Source organism: Heterocephalus glaber, unplaced genomic scaffold (assembly GCF_053883595.1).
Source record: "Heterocephalus glaber isolate CG9 unplaced genomic scaffold, H.glaber_assembly_v1.0 deba00001504, whole genome shotgun sequence".
In the NCBI taxonomy this organism is placed as follows: Eukaryota; Metazoa; Chordata; class Mammalia; order Rodentia; family Bathyergidae; genus Heterocephalus; species Heterocephalus glaber.
The window spans coordinates 35,189,260-35,208,908 of NW_028258324.1; the positions used below are offsets into that span (position 1 = coordinate 35,189,260).

General features: G+C 34.9%; 1 protein-coding gene and 1 pseudogene across 11 annotated transcripts in view; one reads left to right on the forward strand and one right to left on the reverse strand.

The window, feature by feature from the left end:
- Rsrc1 (arginine and serine rich coiled-coil 1) overlaps nt 1-19,649 on the forward strand; it is a 399,395-nt gene that overhangs the window by 24,256 nt on the left and 355,490 nt on the right. The window lies entirely within an intron of this gene.
- Nucleotides 17,631-18,407, reverse strand: LOC101726423 (cofilin-2 pseudogene; annotated as a pseudogene).

Sequence of the window (19,649 nt, forward strand, 5' to 3'; positions counted from 1 at the left end):
TCTGGGGTGAAATGGAATCTCAGTGTTGTTTTAATTTTCATTTCTCAAATGACTAGTGATGTTGAACATTTTTATATTTATTTGATGTTTGTACTTATTCATCTGAGAAGTGTCTGTTCATTTCAGATTCCCGTTTTTCGATTGGGTCTTTAAATTTGGTGGATCTGGTTTCTTGAAGTTCTTTAGGTATTCTAGATGTTAGTCCTTTGAGGAGTAGCCGGTAAAATTTTTTTTCTTATTCTGTGGGTTGTCTCTTCACTCTATTGGTGGTTTCTTTTTCTGTGCAAAAGCTTTTTAATTTGATATGGTCCCAGTTGTTGATACTTTGTAATATTTTCTGTGCAATCCGAGTTTTGTTCATAAAATCTTTGCCTACAACTATGAAGAGTTTTATCTATTATATTTTATATATATATATATATATATATATATATATATATAATTTTTTGTTGTTGTTGTTGTTTTTCAGTACCGGGGATCAAACTCGGGTCCTTGAGCTTGCAAGGCAGGCAGTGACACCACTGAGCTAAATTCCCAGCCCTATCTATTTTATATTGCAGCAGATTAAGAGTTTCTGTTTTTATATTTAGATGTCTGAGCCATTTTGATTTTAGTTTAGTGCATGGTGTGGCCTACGTTCAATCTCTGGCATGTGGAAAGCCAGAGTCATTTATTAAAGAGATTATCTTTCTTCCAGTGAAGATATTTGGCCCCTTTGTTGAAGAGAAGGTAGCTGAGTGTGCTTGGAGTTGTTTCTGAATCTTCTATTCTGTTGCATTGATCCTCAGGTCTGTTTCTTTGCCAGTACCATGCAGTTTTAATCATGATAGCTTTGTAGTATAATTTTCAATTAGGAATTGTGATGTCCTCTGCCTTGCCCTTGTTGCTCAGAATTGCTTTTGCTATTCTAGGTCTCTTCTGGTTTCAAATGAATTTTAGGATTATTTTTTCTAGTTCTGTGAGGTGTGGTATTGGTATTTTGATTGGGATTGCATTAAATCTCTGTGACAGTTTTGGAAGTACAGCTATTTTCACTATATTTGTTCTGCCTATCCAAGAACAGGGGATGTCTTTCCATTTTCTGATATCTTCTTCAATCTCTTTTTTTCAGAAGATCTTTCACTTCCTTCATAGATTGATTACTAAGAATTTCATTTTTCTTGATGCTATTGTGAAAGGTGTTTCCCTAATTTCTCTCTCAGTGAGTTTATTATTTGTGTACAGGAATGCTATTGATTTTTGAGTGTTGACTTTGTATTCTGCTGTGTTACTGAATTACATTATGTATTTCTTTTTGATAAGAAAGCTCAGACTAGAGAAGTTAATCCTAAGGTTACCAAGTAGTGGTGCAGAAATTATTCCCCAAATATATACTGATTTTATGTCTGTTCTTTATGCAAAGTGGTATTTTTCCTTTTCCTGTCTAATTTCTCAGTAGGTGGAAATTATGTGGAGTCAACAGAAGTGAGAAAAATTCTGGATAAGCAAAGTTGGGCAATATTGTTCTTGAACAGATAGTCTAAAAGTGAGCTGTCAGGATAGTGAGTGAGTGTAAAATGAGCTTTACATATGTACAAGGGGTTATCAATTCCAGTTTTTAAAACTTTCTCTATTTCTGTAAGGACACAAATAATGTATTTCTGTGATTCTATAGGCAGTACAAATTTATGAAAGTCATCTATGGTAAAGAAGCAGTCCAGATCATGGGTCTAACCTGGATGTTGTAAACTTTTTCTTCAGGTCACCATTTATTTTTATTGGTATTTCATTGACTGTAACCAGAAGCAGTTTTGCATTGACATTCAAAACAGATGGACTTTAAATTATTAGTCCTATGGAATTAATGAGCTCGTTTAAAATACAGGGTATTCTCCTTTTAACTCACCCCTAGTTTTCTGTCATGTTGCTTAATTAGGATTTTTTGATTTATACCAGAGGACAAAAAGTGAAGTTAAGTATTAGTTATGAAATTAGTGATGAAAGTTAAGTATTAGTTATGAAATCCCCAGATTTTTGAACAAGGTATTCAGTGATTTACTTTAAATAAAATATTTAATGTAGGTCTGTAATATTGGGCTGGTTAAATAAATGAATGCTATCCTATTTGTTACTTGGCTTTACGATGATGCTCTTAAAGTTTCCAAGCATTTTAGGTCAGTTTAAACATTTTAAAGTAAAAATTTGTTGTTTTGGTTCAATTTATTGGCCTTATCTTCAAAATTAGTAGATTCAGAGTATCCACATTCTTATTTGGCAGAACTGCATTGTTCTCTAATGACAAAGTAGATGGCTTTTATTTTACTGTGCTGGGGATTAACTCAGGGCCTTACACATTCTGAAGAAGTGCTCTCTTCACTGAGCTACATCCTAGCCCTTTTTATTTTTAGACAGCACCTCACCAAGTTGCCCGGGCTGGCCTCAAACTTGAAACCCTTCTACCTCGGTCTCTGTAGGACTTGGGATTACAGGTGTACACCATGTGCTCATTTATATGACTTTTTTGTAGATATTTCTCTTTAGCTTTTTGCAGTACCATTCTAGTTCTCAGCTCACATTGGAATACTTTGTGATCAGAATTAGGGCCCAGATTTCCACCTAGTATGGCACTCATGAGTTGACGGAATAGGACCTTTATCATTTAGCTAAGTTAAGGTTATTTCTCTGGTTTTCAGCCAAGATTCACTGTTGTGCAGAGTGGGGCCATGACCTTAAACCAGCCGAGTGGATGATCTGTCCATTTTGATTTTCCCTGACTCCTCGGGTATAGAGAACCAGAACTTGACTATACTTCTTTTTATAATATTTAACATAATAACAAATTAGAGACATTTAATACATGCTTTTGGTTGAAGTGATTTTTTTGGCAGTAAGTATATTTTCTTTTTTTTTTTTGGTGGTAGGGTATTGAAACCAAGTTCTCAGCATGTGCTAAGCACATGCTGTACCACCAAGCTACAACTCTAGCCTCAGTATCTGTATTTCTTGCTATTTCTTGAGCCTCATTTACAGTGGAGTGACAGAGGAAGATCAAGTGAACTCTACGTTGTTTCCTGGGCAGATCCCAGATCAGAGTTTACCAAAGAGGCTTGCCATAGGGACTACTATCCAATATAACTAACTGCTAAGGGATTTTGTTAAGCAGTTCCTAGAATCTTGGCAGACACTTAAAATTAGTCCTTGTTCTCAACAAGCTTATTGTCATAAGACTTTCTTTTTATGATTTCTCTATAGCTTTGTCTTTTATTCTTTTGTATCATTATGGTTTGACTGACTATAGAAGTAATGTTTCCTATGTCCCATGAAATATAAGGTGGTTAAGGACCATTCATTGAGAATGGAATTAGTTTTATTTCCTCCTACTCATTCCTGTGAAACTTCAGAATGTGGAATGTTGCTCCCTAAAAAGTCATTTAAAATGCCTAAGTAATTTAAAGTAGGTAAAGTATTTTGTGTTTTATAATGATGTTGATTATAAAGCATTCCTTAATTACTCTCTTTACTTTTGTAATATTTTTACATTTCATTCATTGTTTGTTGAAGAAGGACCTAAAGTATGCATTTGTAAATTTATTTTTTTGAAAGATTTTCATATTCTGTTTTATAAAAAGTGCTTAATATTTTATGACACTTTGTCCTAGTACTTACTATCTACATTTTTTTGAGACTGCATATTTTAATTTCATAAGCATGTTTATTTTGTGGGTGTTATAAACTTAACAGCCACGACAGGAAATACAAATAATACCATCTGTAACTGCGTATTAAATTGATTATTTCTGGTAGTGGTAATTTCTTGCATTTTTTTCAACACTTAGAATGAATTTTTCATTCATAGGATTAGACATTGTAGTAGTTAGGTGGGATGGCAACTTGATTGGCTTTGGGATCTGCCTAGAGAACTGGTAGACCACACCTCTGTGTATGTCTGGGTGGGTCACAGAGACATAGTCTTGGTGTTTGTCTGGTCCATCACCACTCTCTGGCATTGTCCCCTACTCTGCTTTTGAGCCATCATGAACCAAGCATCTTTGCTAATTCCATCCTTCTGCTGTGATGTTCCTACCTTGGAGGCAGCTGACCATGAACTGGATTTCCTTGAAAACAAGTTAATGAGCCAGATTAAACCTCTCCTTTCGGCTGTGAATTTTGGACATTGCGTCTCAGTAATGGGCAAGCTGACTAATATGAGCATGAAATTAATAAGTAAAGATGCTTTTTCCCAAATCCAATTAGTATTTTTTAAAAGTTAAATATGGAGCTGGGCGTGGTGGCGCACATCTGTAATCCCAGCACTGGGGAGGCTGAAGGAGGAGGATCGCTGTGAGTTTGAGGCCAGCCTGGGCTATATAATGAGTTCAGGGCCAGCCTAAACTATAAAGCCTCAAAAAACCAAAAAAAAAAAAAAAAAAGAAAAAAAAGTTAAATATGGGACAGGAATTTTATATTCTATTTTTTCTCACATAGATTTTTGTTGAACTATATATTGTGAAATTTCTCATAGAGTAATTGTCTCAAGAATAAAGAAATAACCTATTGACATTATCTATGCTATAAATTATTTTTTTCTCCATACTTGAATTTTTAGTTTCTATCGGTTCTGTTTTCCTGTTATTCATGAAATAATCTGTGTTCACTTTCTTTTACTACCTCTTGCCTTCAGAACCTGTGTATTTTGTGGCATTTACCTTTCACTATTATTTCCAGGCTAAAGAAGGCCCTCATCTCCTACTTTCCATATAATTTTTGTTTTCACTTACGTGCATTGTCTGGCTTTTGTCAAGAGGTGGCTTTGTGAAAAATAGACCTGGGTAGTATTTTCTTTTGTTTCCAATGTGTTTCTGTTAATGGCCACTATTATAGTTGGGCTTTCTGTCTGTAACAGCACATTGGACATGTTACTTTTTAGGAAACAGTATGTAATGACTACCAGATCTTTTTCCAGGTCCCTCTTATTTGATGAGTATAGGAATCCTTTTTCATTTTTAATTTGGCCTTATTTGAAATTCTCTTGTAATGCAGATTTGCTTCTGTACTATAGATATTTTTCAGAACCTCTCCTGGACATCTGGGCCACTTGTTTCCACCTTTGTTCTTACACCAGTTGCTTCTTAGACAATTAGTCACATAATGTACAAAGCACCATGAAAACATAGTTGATTTTATCTTGGAGCTATATGTACAACCATTTGGCATTTTGTAGACCTTATGATGATGGGCAGAAGAGATTAAAAAGAAATGTTATGTATACTGTTAGGTTGATTACTGCTAAAGTAGATGTCTAGTAGTGTTAATAGAAAGTGTCTTATATGAGATACACAGAACAAATAATTTAAAGAGCAAAATAAAAGAAATGGTAGGAAACAGAGAGGTAGACTTTGTAGAGTTGGGAAGGGGAAGGTGAGGGTGAGGGGGCTGGGGGAATAAAAATGGTAAGATGTATTATGTGTATGCACCGATTTCCCAAGATGAATGTAATTATTTTGTATCTGAAACATATTACCACTAATAAAGTCCCTTGACAGTGACATATTGTCAGCTTAGACCACAAAGAAGAAGGAATTCTTCTACCTAAGAGGGTTCAAAATTACTTTACCATTGTAAATTTTTTTTTTTTCTGATACTGGGGATCGAACTCAGGACCTTGCACTTGCGAGGCAGATGGCAGAACCAGCCATTGTTAATATTGCCTAGAGGAGTAAAACTGTCAAGTTAGAGACCAGGAAACTGTAACGCTACAATTTAACTTATTAAGTTATAAAGCTGGTAACTGAATTTCTAAAAAGCAAAACGGAATAGGTACAGATTTGGTTTTCTGAAGTCTTTATTTGGAGAAAGTATATAATAAGCAAAGTCTTAAGAATTGATCTTCAGATAAGGTTTGAATGAATTATTGTAGCCTATAATAAAGTACAAAGAGGCTTTCAAAAGAAGATCAGAGTTTATACTCCATGCTTTATTCAAAGGGTAGAGAAAATTCAAGGATTATTGGCTCAAAGCAAAGAAATCTAGTTGGTGGTTGATTCTTTTTTTTAATTTTAATTTTAATTTTTTGGTACTGGGTGTTGAACTCAGGTCCTTATGCTTGCGCAGCAGACAGCGAAACCACTGAGCTAAATCCCCAGTCCTGGCAGTTGATTCTTAACTTTTCTTGGTCACATTAGATGTTAAAGTGGTATGTTGAAGGGAGAAGCTGATAAAAATCATGGATCTTCTTTTCAGAAAATTTCATATATTTATGTACATAAATTTGCGTGTTCTCTAAGGAGGTTCACAGGGGCCCTAAATCTCCATGGACCTTCTAGTTAAGGATATTTACGCTAATGTTACAAATATTCAAGCAACATTTAGAATTGAACTTAAATAACTAATATCTATGAGCTAAGGGAGGAAGTAAGTCCTTTCTAGCAATTTTGTATTTCCTTCCCTTCCTATTTTACCTCTGTAGCTGTGAATTTCAGCCTCCGTAGTACATCTCTTTAAGTCAAAGACAAACTGAACAATATAGCTCATTGCCAATTTAGGGTAGGGAAATGTCATTGATAGCTATTTAACAAGTTTCCTATATTTCATTTTAATGAATGCAAAACATTTATGAATGCTTGTGAATTGTCTTGCAATCTCATTAAAAAAAGATAATTAGTTCCAAGAACTTAATTCTGATAGTTTGAGAGAAAGCTTTGTTACCTATTGAATGTGTTATATTTTGGTTACTTTTATTATAGAATTTTGTTTCTTTGAAACAGTCTTATTTTTCTAACTGTACATCTTAGATGTAGCATATATCAAACGATATTGATTTCTAGCTATTTCAGAAGTTTGTTGTGGAATACTTTTGGTGTACTTTATTTTTTATTCCAATCACTGAAGAAAATGCTTTCTTTTTCAAGGATCCTTTCTTTCATACTCATGTCTTAGTTTACCTGTCTTCCTTAAGACAGTGTTCAATTTTTATGCATTTTCTGTCATTCATTCTATGATAGTTAATCTTGATTGTCAACTTGATTTGAGAGAACCTAGGACAGTGATGGTGAACCTTTTAGAGTTTTCAATGATAACAGACAGCCTGCTGCAGATGCTGTAGGTTTGCTACCACTGGCCTAGGAGAATAGTAAATCGCACTTCTTGGATGTATCTGGGTGGGTCATTGGGGTGTGACCTTGAAGACATCTGGTCCCTGGCCCCTTTCTCTTAGGCTCTTTCATCCCTTGTGCTCTGCTTTCTATCTGACATGAGTTGAGCCATACCAAAAAAAAAAAAGTGTGTGTGAGGAGAGAGGGAGAGAGAAAAAGAGAGAAAAGGTTAAATAGTTGGAGCATTATTTATTGTTTTTCTTTTAAATGAATATATTAGGATTCACTTTTTACTCAGTTCTTTTTTTTGGTACCGGGGATTGAACTCAGGACCTCGCACTTGCCAGGCAGGCGCTATGCCACTGAGCTAAATTCCCGGCTCAGTTAAGTTCTTAGAAATCAAGATTTGTACATGCCAGGCATGGTGAGGTATGCCTATAATCCCAACACTTGGGAGGCTGAGGCAGGATTGCTGTGAGTTCAAGGCCAGCCTGAACTACATAGCAAAACCCTATCTCTAAAACAAAAAACAAAAAACCAAACAAAAAAAGGATTTATACATGACTGGGTTCGTCTATTAATAGATTAGGAATTTGTAAAAATTATTTTGGGTGACAGTTATTAAGTTGTATGTTGCTCTTATGTACTATTCTGTCAATTTTTAGCAGTCATGAAACTTTTAAACAGTCTCTGAAGCCCTTTAGTAGTCGCTGAAACTCTTAAATGAAATGAAGAAAAAAAAAGGTAGAACTGTGGGTAACAACCTAGGAAAGAAACTGACAGAAAAGGTTTTCATGTTATCCTCAAGCAATATCCTCTAAAGAGGATATGACCAAGCCATAATTGAGTACTTTGGGAAATTAAACTTCATATGGCAAAGCTGAAGGCTCTTAAGTTATCATTAAGGTACATACCTGCTACTTTTCTGGCTTTTATTATTTGCTTTGGAAAAGCTTAAAGCATCATTCTGAATTTGTATGGTTATGGTTTGAACTACATCTATAGTTTCTTGACATGCTTTATTAAAAGCATTTCCCTTGTTGGTATTTGTAAGATTAGTCAAAGAATATTAAATGTGTAGATTTTATTTTTAAATTTAAGGGGTTGTGGTAGACTAAAATACTCATATTTTTTTCAGAAATATTTTTAGCTAAGTTGATTGATTTTTTTATTAAGAAAATTTTAAACATACTCAAGGGTACGAATATAATATAGTATATACCTAGTATATACATTCAACAATCACCAAGGTTTTTGCCATGGTTGCTGCTGCTGGTGGTGTTACTGCCTCTCTCTGCCCATCTTTGTTTTCAGCTTTTTCTCTGTAGCAGTATTTCTGTGCTTTACTTTGCATCTACAAAATAATGAAAAAACTTCTTATATGACACAATGCCATTGTTAAATTGATGTTTTGATGCTGATTTTCTGACTATCTATTCATGCTTTTGCATATGTGTTATGGTTTGGGTCTAGATGTCCAAGCCAAAGCCTCATGTGGTCATAGGCTTGATCTAGAGTGTGTGAAGCTGGAATTGATTCATGATGCAATGCTAGGCTCAAGGGTACTAGGATTAAGGGTGTGAGTGCTACCCGCCCTAAGTAGTCTGAATAAGATAAAAGGGCCAGAGAGAGGCTGTTAATCCCCTATCTGTTAACCTCTCTTGTTGCCTTTGCTGCCTTGTGTATGCCATGTTGTTTCTCCTCTACAATGCCTGTTTGCCATCCCTGCCTTGGAGCCAGCCGGTTATGGACTGAAACATCTACGAACTGTAAGCCAAATAAACCCCTTTCCTTCCAACTTCTGGTGTTTCGTCTCAGCAATGAGAGAAAAGTAACTAACACAATATGCCTACCTTCACATTTAAGCCTTGTCACACTTTGTGACAGTCTGTGCTCTATATCTTTAAAGAACTTTGTATCTTTAAAGAAATTCCCTTTTTTCCTTTTCTTTTATTCAGGAGGCCTAACTATACATTTATCATTGACCACAAGGTATCAGTTTTCATTCCTTTATATCCTGAAAGAAAATACCGTACACAGATTACTGTACTCTTTGTACAAAGATTATTTTCTGTGTGGTTAGGTAGTAAACAGCCTTGAAAGATGAAATGTAAAAAATCTTTCCTGAATGAAATCTTGATTTCTTACTACTTTGCTGGTTTGTTCAAAACTTTTTCAAATTCAAAAATGTAGGTTTTAGAAGTATCATTTCTGTTGAACAGTATGAGAAATTCTTATAATCCTACAGTAATCACATTAACTTTGTTTTACATAGTCTAGCAGAGTTCTGAAATTATCTGTGGTAAAGGACTTTTTTTTAACCCCAAGTTTTTAGTCTATAACTGACTGGAATTTAGTTTCTAAACTATTATAGACTAGTATTTGGTTTCTAAACTCTTACAATTTTTTTATTCATTCTATTGTAAACTGTAGTAGTTCTTGGATTGATATGAGTCCATGTGCTAGCGTGAGTAGTTCTGAGATGTTACTGTTAGCCATCATAATTAATATATATTTATTTATTATCTTGGATTTTTTTCAGAGAAACTTCCTGAGTAAGCCATGCCTTTCTTGTATTTTCATGTATTTGTCACTGTTTAGCTCTCCTGGTTTAGGATATTTGAGACTATTTGCAGAGATTGTATCAATAATCGTATTATAAGGTTATTGGAATGTTCAAATGGGCTGAAAGAACAACTTGATCATTTTCCTTCTAAAATGTACAAAACCTAATTTGTTCTTGAAAGGTGTATATATGTGTATGTGAGATGTAGTCGGAAGTCTTGTGCATGGTCCAGAGAAATAGCACAGTAAATAGCAACACTGTTAAGCTAGGATTTACAAAACCTGAATTTCAGTTCCCCTTTCCATGACTTAGAAATTGAGTTTAATCTTGATTTCTCTCTGGCATTGTACATTCATCTATAAATTGGAATTACTGTTTCCCAAGTTTTGAGCCCCTTTAAGTCATTTGTTTCTTTTCTAGTAGCCCTAGCAACAATATGTTTGTGAGACTTTCTAGTTTTCCAGAACTGAATTACCACAACTACTATATACATTTGTGCTAGCTTCTTCACCTACAACAGAGTATATCTTTTCTGTACCTTCTTTTTACTCCTAAATGTTTGTAACTTGGCATACTCAATGATCATCAAAGCTCCTTTGACATTTCTGTTTTAGTTTTTATTCTTTCTTCTAATTACATCATTTTTTCAGTACATCCTGCTTCCTGAGAGAATTTGAATGGCTTAACTAATAATTTTTATATGTGATGAACTTCCTCAAGGGTTGCTGGCCTACCTGTGGACTGCCTGCCTTAGATCAGATAGTCTCATCTGCTTTGGTCACATGCAGTGCATCTTGGTGTAGAGCCTGGCAGGAGCTGTAGGAATGGCAAGCTTGGTGTAAGTGCAAGGTCTAAATGAACAGGTGGACTTCAATAAAAGGAAATGAAACTCTTCAAGATGGAAAATACATATTCATTTATTCCTGTTTGGTGGTAAAAATATCTGTGGGAAAATTATTTGAGAAAATTAGGTATACATTATCTTTTTAGGAAACATATTGATTTTTTCCCTATTAAAATGCACTGCAGCTAAAAAGACTTCTGAGTTTATATTAAAAAAATTTTTTTTTGTATTGTTAGGGATGAAACCCAGGGCCTCAACACATGCCAGGCAAGTGTTCTACCACTGAGCTGTACTCCCCCATGAGTTTATCTTTAACATTCCACATATCTGTTAACATTTATGACTTTTAAAATTAAAAGCTTTTCTTTTTTTCTTTTTTTTTGGTACCGGGGATCGAACTCTGGACCTTGCGCTTGCAAGGCAGGCACCAAGCTTTTCTTTTTTTTTTTTAACAGTGTCTTCTTTTATGGAGACTATACTGTAAAAGATTTTGGTAAAATTTAGCCTCCAGTGTAGGACAAGCAGAGGAAAGTTATAAAGGATCAAGTTGTAATACTGAATTATTCTTGCCAACTTAAAGGATGTGATAGATTAAAGGCTGAGAGTTTTCAACTGAATCATCATTAGAAAAACGTACCACATATTTTAGATGCCTTTTTATTAAGATGGTTTTATTTATTGTACCACTTTAAGATAATATTACTTATTTGCTTTTGTTCTCTTAGCATAAAAGCAAAGGACTGAATTTACTTTGTGTTTTGGGAAAATTACAAAGCTGAGCATTTCTGACTTGAGCACAACCTCTAAAAAATGATGTATATTATTTAGATCAACAGACTGCAAAAAATCAAAATGTTCTTCTAAATAGATTAATGTAACTTACTAATTCAAATGAGGATCTTCATTTAATAGGCTGTCTGGTTGTGTTTTTGTCTACTCCACAAAATACTTATCGAGCTCATATTCTACATTAAATATAATAGTAGACTTATAGTCAATTAAGAGGACATATAAGAGCCTATAAGAGAGGATTGTTGCTAAATATAAAGTGATAGTTGGAGTGGGAAAGCATTTTTGAGAAATATTTTAGAAGTAGGAGTGGTCCTTAATTTATGGAGTTTTGGAATTTCATGGAGGTACCCCTGGGACTGCTATGAGTTGTTTTTTTTAAACAGGAAAAAATTTACATATAATTGTCATTGTCTTATATGTTGCATTCTATATAGGATATTTTTAGGGGTAGGGTTTTTTTTTTTTTAAAGAAATGAAAGACACCACTTCATACAATATCAGAATTACAAACAATTTTTCATCAGTGTCTTTCTTTTAAATTAGTAATAATTTCATGGTCTATACTAGTCATGTTAAATTTATTTTGCATTGCTTCAGTGATGTTATTTACATACATCTCTATCTAGATCATATATTCTTACAGAGCTTTATGTCTGATAATGCCCATATAGCTCATATTTATCATTTGAATGTTTAGGGGGAGAAAATATCTTTTTAATCACACATCACTATATGATGGCTGAGGCCCCTCTAACAAAAGACAGATTAACAAGAGAGAAGCATGTGGATATACATAATAAAAATTTTATGTGACATGGGCTTATCATGAGGAAATGAAGACCCTCAAATGGGATAAATTTGTATATGTTTTGTGTACTGAGTTGGAGAAGTGGATAGTTATGAGGAAGCATGATTGGATACAAAAAGCATGTTGTATACTACTATAATGGTAATAAATTAGTGAGAGCCGGGGATTTAGCTCAGTGGTGCCTCCGCCTGCCTCACAAGTGCAAGGTCCTGAGTTCGATCCCTGGTACCAAAAAAAAAATGAACTAGTGAGAATTTAGCAAGGCCTGTTTGTTCAGCTTTTCCTCTCCTACTTTGTATCTTCAGAGATGGCTTCCCTGGGGATTTGGAGGGTACTCTCAAATGAGGGTTTTATGACCTGTTTAAGGATTAAGTCAGAGAATTATTTGTAGGTTTTATGAACTGATTCAGGGGAAAAGGGTAGGAGAGAAAGTCAGAACAACCTTTGCTTCTGTGTTTTTTGGTCAAATTCCTTCAACTTAAAAGTGGATCCTGTTCAAGTACATATGTCTTAAACCCCATCAGATGAATGCCAACTAGGTGCTAACATTTGGAAGTGGAATGTTTGCCAAAGATCCATGTATTAAAGGTTTGGTTTCCTGGTTGATGCAAGTTGGAGGTGGTGGAACTTCTAGGAGGTGAGGTTTAGTGGAAGGTCTTTAGGTCACTGGGTATATGCCTTTGAAAGGGTTTGTGGAATCTAACGTTCTTCCTTTTCCCTTTCGCTTCTTGGCCACAAAGTGAGGAGTATAGTCTGCCATGCACTCACTGTCACTGTCTTCTAGCACCCTGACCAGAGGCCTAAAAGTAGTGTGTCTCCTGATCATAGACTAGAACCTCTAAAACTGTGAGCTCAAATTTACTTTTTTTTGTGCTACCAGGGATCGAACTCAAGACCTTGTGCTTGCTAGACAGGCGCGGCACCACTGAGCTAAATCCCCAGCAACTTTTTTGTTTTTTGAGACAGGGTCTCACTATGTAATTCAGACTGATCTTGAATTTATTCTGTAGCCCATGATGATCCTCCTGCATTAGCCTCTCAAGTGCTAGAATTATAGGTGTGTGCCACCACACGTGGCTATACCCTTTTTTTGTATAAGTTAATTATCTTAGATATTTTGTTATAGTGACAGAAAGCTGACTAATACACAGGCCCTCTGCTACATGTTGTAAGTAGTTGTCAGGGAGCTGGAATCTAGGAAGATAATACATATAAACATGATTACAGTTATAGTACATAAATGGTTCACTGTTGCTTTACAGTAGATTACACAAGGTCTTTGTAGTTGTTAAGCACTATATAAGTATTGTTGAATAAATGAATGTTAATTAAAATATCTTAAGATAGTATAAGAAACAACTGAAGTTCTTGGCATTATGGTTTAGCTATATGACATGTTTAATATTGTAGGATAAAATGAAATTTGTTAGGCTCTTTTGAAATAAAACACATTAGAGCCTGTGATTATGCCTTAAGGTATTAAATTATTTTCTTTATTGTCTATATAAGATATGTGTAGTTAATTTAACAAACTAGCTTATATCTTAGGGGCAGTTCCTTTTTTCTCTCTTTTTTTTTTTGGATAAGACATAGTATAGGAAGTAAGAGTTAGACGACATATTAGCAGATCTGGGTTCCCCCCACACTCTATTTCTCTTATTATTTGTTTGACTTTAGGTAAATAATTAAAGTTACTTGAGCTTCATTTAAAAAAACAATGCAACAGGGCCAGGGATTTAGCTCAGTGGTGCCGCAGCCTGCCTTGCAAGTGTAAGGTCCTGAGTTTGATCCCTGGTACCCTCCCCCCAAAAAAAGCAACATAGGAATCATAATGGGTAATAGTGACCACCTTGAAGACAATGCCCTTGCCATATTAATATTTGCTAGGATGACCAACCTTCCTAGCTTGCCTGGGTGTTTTTTGGCTTAGCAATGAAATTTCTGTGTTCTAAGAAGCTCCTCAGTCCTATAGGAACGACTAGCTGGGGACTAGCACTTATGATATACTTAGTAAGTATCTATAATTTAATTCTTCCTCAATATTTCAAAGGACTGATATAACAAATTTTATTTTGTGAAAGTGTGAAAACAGTAAAAGTTATGCTAATGAAATTGATATTGTTCTGTCCATTACAATTCTCTTGGAATTAATCTCTTAACTTGTATGGGAAATAATTTGGTATATAAAAGTTTGATAACTCATCATTTCCAGTTTGTACCTGTTGTGAAGCAGGCGGTGGAACCACTGAGCTAAATCCCCGGCTCAATCTTTTTTTTTTTTTCTTTTTTTGGTACCGGGGATCGAACTCAGATCCTTGCACTCGTGAAGCAGGCGGCAGAACTACTGAGCTAAATCCCCGGCACTGTACCTGTTGTGGAAAGTGAGGTAGCTAAAGATATTTCTTCTTTTCAAGAGATATGATTTGAATTAAAAATAGAACTTTGAGCTGGGGATTTAGCTCAGTGGTTCTGCTGCTTGCCTCACAAGTGCAAGGTCCCGAGTTCGATCCCTGGTACCAAAAAAAGAAAAGAAATAGAACTTTGATCCTTTAGTCTTACAATTTTACATTTAATAGAATTTTAAATTGTAACCTAGAAGCTGATTTCATATTTGAGTCAATATGTGTTTTCTTTTATATTTGATTATTTTATACTTTTTATCCTAGGTGTAAAGACCATTTTATAGGACCTTTGAAAATTAAGGTCTCAGTAGATCTAATAAACCTAATGCTTAGAAAATCTAGAATAATAAGGATGCCGAAGTTGACCCTACATGTGCGTAGGAACTGCTGTATGTTTCTCAGGTGTAGCAGGCGTTTGAGGAAAGCAAGTAGACCTTTCCAGACAACTTACTAAGTTACCCCTGAACAGGCATTCTATACTTTTAAATAGCTTCCCCTCTATATCTTCTCTGTTTGTGTCTCCATTGTTAAATTTATTCTTAGTCACATTTGCTTTTGCGCTAACTATATAGATATAGTTGTCTCAATTGTTGAAATGCCTCTTTTAGAGATTACCTTAACCAACACAGAGATCTCCATCTTTTCTATTTGGAGAAAGTTGAGGGTGGGTATGGCGTTCTGCTTTCAGAGCTAGTTGAGGCAGTTCTTTTTCCCACTTATTGGTTATTCATAGCCCATTTTCTTGAACTACTTTTTATTTTTCATTCTTAAACTGTTAAAGGCACTTTTTACAACCGTGCTGGCTTCCTCATAAAATTTCAACAGTAACAGGGACAAGCTAGAGGTATCTAACTTTTTAAAAATGTTATTTGCTAAATAAAGTATAGTCAAGAATTCAGGTTGTTTTAGAAAATACCTAGACAAGAAAGCAGTTGTTTCAGATACAAGTAAAGCTAAGCAGAGTCGTTCCTGATGTAACTTAAGAATGACAGTGTTGCATGATATTGTGTTGCAGGTTAATGCTGTCTCCTGATGAGAGCTTTTTAAGTGTTCCCTTCAGGTTGCTAGAAAGCTAAGGAATATTCAAACGGCACTGTATTAGGAATTAAATAGATGGGAAAACTAATTGGTAGTTTTGCCCTCTTGATCTTTGAGCATGTGGATCTTAGAGTCTAAGAGAGATAGACTCTCTCCAGAGTTTGAGTAAGTATGCCCTTTGAGGACAGTTGAATATCTCAAACAGTATGTTCATTATATTTAACCTCTACTACAAAGTTTTTTGAACCAAGATTATTTTCTTGGATTAAGGGGTATGTTTTTGAGAACCTTTATTATTATTAACATATACAACTTATCTTTTGTTGGTTGCTCATCTACTGTGTAATCTTAGATAAAATTTATGTAATGAGAATTTCCAGCATTATTATGAGACTGGGGTAAGTATTTTCAAAACACAAACAAAGCTTTTCGTTCTTTCTTCTCTAGCTATTTCCCTCAAAAAATAGAAGAAAATCCAAATTCTAAAACAAATTGAAATCTTGACTATACCTGATTTAGCAGACTTTAAAAAAACATTAGATACTTCGAGTTTTTTCTCTATTCTTGAAGCTTTGTGAAGTATTCAAAACAGTATGGAATGAATAAAGACCAGATAAACTAAAAAATTAGATTATTAGCATTGAGTTATACTAATATATTTCAAATAATTTAATACTAAGGATCAAGCATTCATATAGAAAGTTTAATGGGTATTCTTTTTCTTTAATCCTGACAGCAGTGTAGGTGTAGAATCATGATTTACCTCTGAGGACCATGGGTCTTATAACTTTATCAAGGACTCAGAGCAGTGAGTGGACTTGGGAGTTTGAAAATAGATTTAGGAGTGTCTAGACCAAATTGAATTCTAAAATCCTAACTCCAAGTTTGGAGTTATAATAGTTAAGGGTCTTTGATGGCTCTAAGTTCACACTTCTGATCAGTCTTGATCAGAGGAGGAACTGGTTTGGGGCAGAATAGATCTTTCTGCTCAGAAACCTTGAGATACTGGCAATGTAATATAATTGCTCTGTAGGTTTTTTTTTTGGTACCGAGGATTGAACTCGGGACCTTGCACTTGCAAGGCAGGCAATGGAACCACTGAGCTAAATCCCTGGCCCTGTGGGTTTAGTTTGAGAAGTAATTGATAAATAGTGTGTCTGGATTATCATTGCCTTAATTTCACAGATTTTTATTCAATATCTATTTACACAAAAACAAGCTTAAAGCTCATTCTTTGAGGGGCTCAGAATGCTTTGAGATATTAATTTGTAAAATATTTTTGAATAGTCTGTTCATTTAATCTGTTTTGAAATATGTGCACATTCAGAGCCTTAAGTGATATATATATATATGATATATACACGATATATCATAGATATAAAATTTGTGTTGCTGTTGATTGAACCCAGGCTTTTGGGCCTGTATAGTATACACTCTACCACTGAGCTTATTCCATTTACTGTATATCTTAAATATTTCTAAAATGGTTTCCTAAGATAGCAAATTCTCTACATTTCTTTTTTTTTTTTTTTTTTTTTAATATGCCACACTTTTTATTGCAACATGGCCATTTTTGTGAGGGTAGGGAGTTTGATCTCAAAACAATGTTCCATTTAAGACTCTTTTATACAGAAATTGCCATCATGACTGATATTCAAACTATCTTTAGTGTTGCAAGACTCACATGGTAAACATAGAACTTCTACACTTATTCAGTAGTGTACACTCAACAGAAAACACAAAGGCATTAATACTGTAACAACTATTTAAAGATACACAGGTAGCAGGAATCAACACTGAGGTACTAGGATAAACTGATGACACAGTTAATGAAACTTAATTGGCATTCTTTTCAAAGGATTAAACTCATTACAAAAAAGTGCTTTTAATGCATAGTGTTATATCTATGCTGCCATGTCACAAAAAATAGGCTTGCCAAGGCAGGTGAGGTGTATGAATGCTGCGCGCCTCACAGAACTGCAATCATGCAACTATAAATAATACTGAAAAAAGATTACCACCTTACCAGTGGCTAATACTTTCAAGGCATTCAATTAGCTTATCCTCTGCAGTATTCTAAACTAGTCACATTGACAGTCACATTCACTGTAGTGCTTGCAGCAAAGGAGGCATATAACCAGTTGTTTTGGCTAACATAAGATGGGAAGGCATTCCTTGGGTTGTATATAAAAGTAACCACAAAAGTAATGGTATTAAACAGTCTAATGGCAATCACTGACAAGCTGCTTAAATGAATGGTATCTCCTTCATTCATTGTGTTGGAAGGGTCCAGTGGAAAGGGAAAAAAACAAAAAACAAAACCTAATACTGTTCCAATGGACTGAGCTGGAAAAATGAAAGCCCCTATGATCCAGATGGCACTTGACTGTCTATTTCACAACGGTTTTCCTTCAAGTGAAACTACTACATTGCCTCCCAGTTTCTCTCCAAGTGTTAAATGGTCCTTAATATCATCCAAGCCATTTACTTGCCACTCATGTTTAATACCTGTAAATTTCTTTTTAATGGCATCTTTAGAGCTAGCATAAATCATCTTGCTTTTTAATGGTGTACTTTCAGGAGCCCAGAATATAAATACTAGGTCTTCTTTCTTAGACTCTTTTGTTTTGTATGTGGCAATCGTTCAGAGGTAGCAACTTCACAAAAGATGTGTAGGAGTCCTCTACAGTATCACCAATGTCACCCACCAAGATCTGCTTTGCTTCCTCTACAATTATTTGTCTTTTGTTGTCGCTTAAGCAGAAGAGAACTGTTTTCTTTCGCTTTTTGATCTCCTCTTGTGTAGAAGATTTCCTTACTTTCATATCATTAAAAACTTTGATGACTTCATCATTCATTGTAACTCCAGATGCCATAGTGCCCGCGCTGTAACATTTCTTGTAGGATATCTTTTTGGAATAAATATCTGAAATTGCCTCCCTTCCATCTTTTAATATGGGCTGGTATAACCTTGAAGATGAATTTCTCAGAGCTTAGAGAAATTTGTGTTTATTTAGAAAGAGATATATTCTCCCCATACAGGAGAGCCTCAAAAGCCCTTTTTCTTATTTAGCAACCATAACTATTCCATACAGAGGAGTAACTTCAGAGAGTGTCCTGTCTAGTAAGGCACGGTTTTGGTTTATCTGGCTTGAGATTCCATTGTGGAACTAGAGTTCAGAGACAGCTGTAAATTAAAGTGATCCAAAGGAGTATGTGTAGAGTAAAAAGTTACAACCAAGTCACCAGTTCTAAGAGCCAAACGAGATACATGGTTGAGGTAGACTGAAAAATTAAGAAAACAAAGAGTAGCCACTGGGGCAAATTGGAGGTGACCCAGAGAATTCTAGAACAGAATATGTTGGCCCTTTGTATGGTAAGCTCAACTTCCTAAAGGGGCTTTTGAGCCAGTATTCAAAGGCAGGAGAGTATAAAAACCAGTAAGAAGATTGTAGGAATCTTAGTATAGCTCCATAGGCTTTACAAAATATACTTTCACATACATTTTGGTTTGTTTCTCACAGTATTTGTGGGAGTTAATATTGTCCCCATTTCATAAATAAAGGAGACAACTTACAGTGTCAAATTTGAGTGCTGAAAGCCAGTTTGATTGCACTGTTTTTTGCAAGAAGAGGAGTAACAGAATTCAAATGAGAATTACCAGTTTTGTAGGTATAAGAAAGTAGAAATACAGTCACTAGGATTGTTGTAAGTAGAAAAGCTGCATTAGAGCTTGTGATTATTTCATCAGTCGCTATCATGTAACTAAACACACAGATATAATACATATATAATCTTTGACGAGAGGTTTTAAAAATATTGAGCCCCCCTTTATTAAAAAAAGTATTGATGAAATCCTTATTTGATTTGTGAGTTGGTTATTTTTCAACTGTGTAAACTAAATATCTCATAGCTCCAGTAATCTTTGCTTAATATGTATGTGTGCATGTGTGTTCACTTCAGTTTTGTAAAGCTTTTATCTCTTTATTGCAAACTATGGTAATGAATGGAGTGATAAAACAACTGGTATTTAACTGCATTGACTCACACTACATTTGATGGGCAGCCTCCATTTTGTATGTTTGTGAGTATGAATGAGAAAGCAAAACCTGCCTTGGGAATTTTATAA